The sequence below is a fragment of the Sinocyclocheilus anshuiensis genome, unplaced genomic scaffold (genome assembly GCF_001515605.1).
Source record: "Sinocyclocheilus anshuiensis isolate Anshui unplaced genomic scaffold, SAMN03320099.WGS_v1.1 scaffold1003, whole genome shotgun sequence".
Classification (NCBI taxonomy): domain Eukaryota; kingdom Metazoa; phylum Chordata; class Actinopteri; order Cypriniformes; family Cyprinidae; genus Sinocyclocheilus; species Sinocyclocheilus anshuiensis.
Window position 1 is genome coordinate 2,399,385 of NW_015542495.1, and position 7,664 is coordinate 2,407,048.

Consider the following 7,664-nt stretch of genomic DNA (forward strand, 5'->3'; position numbering starts at 1 on the left):
GTTTGATAGCAAACTGATTTTGTTAAATTACACAAGCGATTACATTATTATTCTTATTCCAGAGAATACTGCTTCTCTCTCTTTTTGTATGCAGTCTGTATGACTATACTGTATCTTATGGTGGCCCAGTAGTGCACAACACAGCGAAATCGCTGCAACACTGCAAAATTAGCACAACACAAAATTAGTCATATGTTGTGATTTGTTTGCGTTGTGTTGCAGCTTGTTTTCGTTATGTTGTGGCTTGTTTCTGTTGTGTTGCAGCTTGTTTCCGTTGTGTTGCAACTTGTTTGCGTTGTGGCTTGTTTCCATTTTGTTTCCATTGCGTTGCAGCTTGTTTGCGTTGTGTTGTGACTTGTTTCCGTTGTGTCTTGCTAATTTTGTTGTGTTGCAACTTGTTCAAGTAGTGCTAATTTCATTGTGTTGCGGCATGTTTCTTCTGTGTTGTGCTAATTTTGTTGTGTTGTGGCTTGTTTCCATTGTGTTGTGCTAATTTCGTTGTTGAGCACTACTGAGTCACCATAGTATCTACTTCCTGTAGCTCTCTACAAATTTTATAACCACCTTGAATTTGAATCAAATTTAAAAGAACAAAAGTAAACACCCTTCGTGATTATATGTAAGAGCTCTCAAGGGAGTCGTCAAGGGAGACAAGGTGCCCTCAAAAATATAATCACTACAAAACAGTAAAATAATAAAATTAAACAATACAAAAAATGTAACTGAATAATGTATAAAAATGTGAGGAAAAAGTTGCGATATAATGGAAGTAGCAAGAGATCTTTCCTTTTTATTGTGGCAAACATTCTCACATGGGTTCTATTCATCTGTTGTCGAAGAAATAGCCTAGTCACAATTATAAGATAAAGTTGTAATTGTGAGATATGAAGTCACACTGCAAGATATAAAGTAGTAATTACGAGAGTTGCATTTTTTGAGATACAAAGTCACATTGTGCACAAAACTGGGTAGTAACTGATTACACGTAATCTAGATTACGCAATCAGATTGCAAAAATTAAGTATGTGTAATTAGTATGTGTAAATACTCAGAATCAGACTAGTTAAATGTTCCTTTCTAAAATATTGTACAGTACGTCTTCCAGTTTTGTGGACATTCTCACAAAGACCAGTCACTAGTCAGGTGGCTAAACAGCATTTGACCACTGGATTTACAAAAATCATTTCAGGTTTAAGAAGTGTTTCAACACTGCATCAACTACTGATGAACACACTCATTTTTATTTGAATCCCTCAGTTATGTATTACTGTGTCTTTGGAAGGCTTTTGTCTTTCAAACACATTAACACAAACGCATTTCAAATTAATGTTATTTCTTATTTAAATGTAATGCAGGCATTCCCAAACTGGCATTCCCAATTTGGTATAACAAATGGAATATTTTCTTACACTTTATTATTATTATTTTTTTTATATCAATATGGTATGTGATTAGCCTATTTAAATCAATGCAATAAACAAGTTAGGTCTAAAGTAATCTAAAAGTAATCAGAAAGTAGTCTGATTATATTACCTAAAATGTGTAATGTAATGGATTACATTACTAACTACAATTTTTGTCATACAATTTGGAATCAGTAACAGACTACATTTTTTAATCTACCCAGCTCTGATTGTGTGATATAAAGCCACACAAGTAAAAAAGTAATTTTTTTCTCTAAGGTGGAAACGTATATCCATAAACAATGTATTGTAAATCACTCTACAAGTCGCACTAACAGTGGCACGTTTCAGAAGGATGCAACATCTCTTTTGTTTTCCATTTTGTACTCATTGAGCTCCTAAAGCATGACAGAAATGTTTAAGAAACGTTTCTGTAGAAATAATCCAGGAATGGGCTTGGATATGGGGGTTTGTTCAAAGAGCGAGTAATGATAATAGTGATGCTAGTCTTAACAAACACCACTCATTAGTCTTTGCTACATTAGAGGCTAACCATGAAGCAATGGAGCGCTATATGGAAACAGCCTCGCAATTTCACGGCTGGACTGTTTTATAGTGTATCTCCTATACAGAACCAGTACATTGTAAGTAGAGCTCAGGATGTTAAAGTTGAGAGGCGTCTTTCATCCCAACATTCAATGTGTTACTGCTATCAAGGCAGCAAAATGGGGTCTCTCATAATATTGTGCCATCCTCATTTCATCCTTGTTCCCCTCACTTGGCAAACTTTCCGCATTTTCTTTTATCTGTTTTGACAGTTACCCTGTAACAGGATGAAAGGACTGAAAACAAATTGTCTTCACATCCATTTCTTGTTTATTTACGTACATCAGCAAACAAGCTGACAGTTAATTTTCCAGAGCAGAAACTGCTTGCATAAACATATTGATATTGCGAGGCAATTAAAGGGCACGTCCAAACTTCATTGCCTTCTGATTAGTGCCTAATAGCAAAAGCCAAATAAATTCACTTTTTTTAGATAGATAGAATGACACAATGATAGATGGATGGATGGAAACTGACTACATTACAACTAAAAAGAGGTTTGAGTCCACTTTAAAGTCCAGGTACAAGTCAAAGACTTTCTACTCAATTGGGAAAATGGGTTAGAGGGAACGATGTCCACACCAAATAATCTCTCAAAATCCTGTGGGAAAAACTGTAGATAGATAGACAGATAGATACACAATATAGGTAACTGTATTTTTATTTAGGCTTGTTTTTTCCCTACCACAGCACAATCAGAACAGACCCGTGACCCCCCATTAGAAAACATCTGCTGGATCATGTTTTGACTCAGAACTCCCTCATGGCTTTCCACTTACAGCCTATGATTTATTGAATAAGAGGGATGATAAATCATTAAACCACGGCTGCTTTACATATGCTTGCTCAGTGTTCTCAAGAATAGCAGATGTGTGGATTACATAGCCTGTCCAATGAGAGATACTTTAAGCAACCAGAAAAATCTGCTCTCTCCACCAGCATTTCTTTCACTCTGAAATATCTCATTTGACTTAAGGGCCTTTCGCACCACAGGAACCTTTTCATAGTACCAGAACTAATTGTTGGAGGCTTTAGTTCTTCTGAAGAGAAAATCTATTTCCTGCGTGCAGCCCATTGGACTCACCTGCTTTAATTTGCTTTTGACTATGACGCTCGGCACAACAGGTGCGGCAGCGGTTTGCTGACATATATGAGGGGATAAAAAGGCTTGTAAGGATTCAGATAATCAAAGGTTACTAAAGCTTCAAAGAAACAAACAGGAGTAGTGAGCAGAACAGAGAACTTCACAAGATCAAATCACAAAGGGAGCTCTCAACCACTCGATCTGTATTATGGTGTAGAATTCGAGAAAGTGTAGGGTTGTACAGTACATGAACGAGCACAGCTACAAACCAAATAAAACATTTGTAAGAACGGGTCTCATTTACTAATAACTGCATGGGTTTTTGCATTTATATGCACAGGGGATCTCTGAAAATTTCTTTGTGATTCACAACATGTCCATACATGCATAATCTGTGCTTAACCTCGTTCTAATGTTAATGAATTTAGAGCATTCTGCAGTAATTTGCAGTAACTCGCCTAAACCATCTCCATATGAGGACTTTCCACACAACCTTTTACAGCCTTTCGTCTCTCTCAGCAAACATAATGACATTCTCTCATCTGAGATCCTCGAGCTATGGCAAGTGTCCTAGATTAAAGACCTCTTATTAACCAGCATTACATACATGTATCGGCATTTTTATACAGAGGAACTTTGCAGCTTGGGCTATAATGCACATTTTCTTACAATTTTATATATATAGCAAGAGTTTGTAATAATTGCAGGCATCTGAGGCAGTTGTTCCTACATTTTTACTAATTTAGAAAACATGATTTGTTCTTGAAAATGTTTGTACGCAGATTTCCAAGACAAATTTGTGGGTAAGTGAATTAGACCCTATGTTTAGTGGTCATTATTCAAGGATATTTGATTTCAGAATTGTAAATGGCCAGTCAGAATGAAGTATTCCAGAGAGCCAAGCTAATGTTATGCCACTTGTATTGCTCAGTCCGGTTTTGCAATATTTGTGTTTTATCTTGATGCTGTTCTCCTCCCATTTACGTTTTTTTTTACTTTTTCTTTTATCCCAATATTCTGTCGCAGTGAAATTCAAATTTTTTTCTGAGTTTATAGTCCCTCATGTAATAGGGTCATTCAGAAATGTGGAATGCATTTTTATGCCCGTTCTTATCATCTGTTTTAGTTGTAGGCTCAGCATGTCCCTGGTTGGAGAGATAATGGTAATTGACAGTAACTGGAGCACTCTGTCATTTGGACATGAATTCTCATGTGGAATAGGAAGAACTTGGAAAGTGGCGCTTTCATTCATTTGTTCTTGGTAAGGACGGAATTACAATGGACTGGAAACTTTAAAAGGTTGGGTACTTTATAAAAACATCTGGGAGGAAAAGCAGTTAAACAGTCCTCAAATGGACAGACTTTTCCTGTCTCTCATTTTCTGTCTTTTCCATTGTTTCTCATTAGATGAAGCGTTTGTCAAAGCAATATCGCCCTCGAGTGCATGGGTAGGGCAGAGTGGAAACGCCTGTCAAATCAAAGTTGGGAGATTGGACAGCCATTAATTTACCTCAGGCTGCTCTGTATGCTTCATTTTGAAGTCCATAAACAACACCCTGGAGTTACACAACTGAAAAATGTCCTAGCGTTCCCCCATTCGCAGTAGCTGGTGTATGACATCCTGAGGGGAAGACTGAAGTAATGGAGGCATTCCTTTGGTTCCCAAAACCGTTTTTCACTTGCGCGCATTCTCTTTCATCAATGACTTTAAAGGGAGAACGAGCTCAAAACAATGCACTGGCTCGGTTTGCTTCAGCTGAGATTTATCTCATGCTCCCTGATGAAAATGGGCAGGGAGTCTCCTTTTAGGGATTTTTGTAGCACTTTCTGTGTCCAAAGGCCGTTTTAAGTCCCAATTTGAGCAGATGGTTCGTGAATCTATTTGTCAAGTTTTATCCGTAGTCTTGGCAATCAGACTGTATGGATGTTCATGGCATCGAGGCACTTTGTTAGCGAGATGTATGCCCGTCTGGCTGTGATGTGAAGGTCAGGCTCCAATTTCATTTGCAGCTTCATCACAACACTGATTTTCAAGAAATCAAACATCATGTTCCGTTTTTGCTGTAGAATGGTTAGAGTTAAGGTCCTTGCACACTGAGTACGAAATTTTCGTATGAGTTTTTTCGTATTTGTCATCCTAAAAATTTGTCATACACAGAAACCTTGCACATTGAGTCCGATGCGTATTAATGAATCCGTTCTCAAAACAATACAAATTGGAGTCTTCAAGCAGTGAGGATGATTTTGTTGTCCTCATTTTTGAGTTCCATCTCCTTATCAAGGATTATCCCGAACGATTCAAAGTTTGATATAGGATGTCAGTGGCTCAGTTTGATGCTTTGCTAGCAATACTGGAGCCACAAAGAAGACCACCAATTTCTGTAAACCAATTGATCTTGAACAGATGGATGTGTGTCCATACCTTAGACATCCTGACTGGCAGTATGTCTAAGGTATGGACACACACATCCATTCTGGATGGCTCTGAATTGTCAAAACACCTCTCAAAATGCTTGCTACAGATGCGAAAAATGCAGAAATATAACCCAATCCGAAATTTTTTATGATGGACAAAAGTTTCTGAGGCAGTATAAAATGGGAGTGACACTGTGAGGTCATATTTAATTTTTAACGTGCGAAAATTTTGGATCTTTACTCTTGACCGTATTTTTATAGTGTCAGATTGCTGCCCACGAAGCTGTCGGCTCCAATAGCTTGGACCTTGTTTTTCACTGACCCAACAACAATGCTTCCTTTAGCAAGAACCACTAATTAGCACACACCAATTAGCGAATGTGCAAATTCATTCATCTTGCCACTAACTGTTGGGAAACATGGTGTTAGCATACAAACAGAGCTAAGTGCATCCGAGCAGAGTAGATTTGCAGTGATTGAGCAAAGCACACACACTTGCCGCTGTTTATTCACACTGTTATTTCACGGCGCTCTTGAGAAAGCATTTCATCTTATGTTAGCGATCTAAACCTCACTGTGAGTTAAAGAGAGCTGATCTGGGAACAGAATCACGGACTCAAAAGCGTTCTTGTGAGCCACTTAGTCACAGCAGGACTCCATAATCATTAGTCATGGTGAATCCAACGAGACAATTGTTTACAGAGCAACAGAAGAACGACACTTAGCTAAGAGGCAGCTCTTTGCTCGTTCGAATTACCTCGCAGCTAGAACAGCACTTGGTACAAGCTCCAAACAAGAGAGCCTCAGAAGAACGGGATGAGTTGTGAAAGTGGCTGTCAGCCCTGTAAGGGCATCTAGGCAATGATTAACAAGCACACCACCACATGAAGTCAATGCATTTCATTGCAGGAAGCAACTGGGATTGGGTTGACTAACTCTACAAGACCGCCCCCCACTTGTCTAGAGAGGAAAACATGTCACTTGCCTTGACCGGAGCACTTCACCAAAGAGCACCCGAATAATTCACCTTGGATCCCAAAGCACATTGCAATCCACAACGAGATATTTACCTATTCAACCTTAGCCGCTGTCGCACACAATAAACGCCCCTCTGGGGAAATAACACTGTATGTGCGTCTACACTCCATTCTTCTTGCGACAGCCTTGACAGATCAAATAGAAGGGCAGATCTTTCACTCGTACAAAGTTAGCATCCAAAACACTTTCGAAGAACAACTTGCAGGTGGAATATCAATGGAGTTTTTTTGTTGTTTGCGATTCCAACCTCAGTTCAAATCCTCTGGGTCGGCCCACCATATTCTCCCCGTATTTTGATGGACAGCGCGTTTTGTGTGAGCCAATTTGTGTTTGAGTAGAAGTTGACGGCTTTTCATATAAAGTTACTTTTGTAGCCCAGTGTGGCCTTGTTGCTAGAACTGCTGTGGACCCAAGGATCACACAAATTAGCTCCTGTTGCACCTCGTGGGAAATCCAAGGCCGCCTCAACCTCAGACTGATTGATACCTGATGGCTAAATTGGGTTGTCTGTCAAGCTGATTTCCACAATTACTCTCAAGTCTCAGGATACAAAAAGCATACAGTATGTTGCTGAATGTTTAAAGTATATTGCTGGAGAAAACTCTTGTTCCAAAAGGTCTGTTCAGGAATACCATCTGCCTAATTGCTGCAATTAGCTGGAAATCACATCGCTTTAAATACACCTGATGTCACTATGTGCCCTAATTTAAATTGTAAGACAAAGTTGTAGTTTAAGTGTTGATGTGTAATTATAAGTGTTACTTGCTAAAGCAGGACTTGAACAAATGCGTCAGAGCATTACTTGCGACTTAGGAGCGAATGAATCTTCGAATCATGTTGATTGTTGAAAACAAGTGTGCTATTAATTTTGTGTTAATGGCTATTACTACGTGATCAGAATTGGGATTTTTACTTGGTGGGTTATGAAACGGGTGAAACAAATCCAGCTGGAATACACCACTCAACTGGTTATCTGAATAGATTTTAAAACACTAGCTATACTTGCCAACTATGTAAATGGTTTCAAAGAAAAAACTGGGCTTCATACACTGACTAAGGATCACACCACATCACTACCAGAAGAGCATTTAAAGGAGCGCAGAGAAAATGTGGCGAAC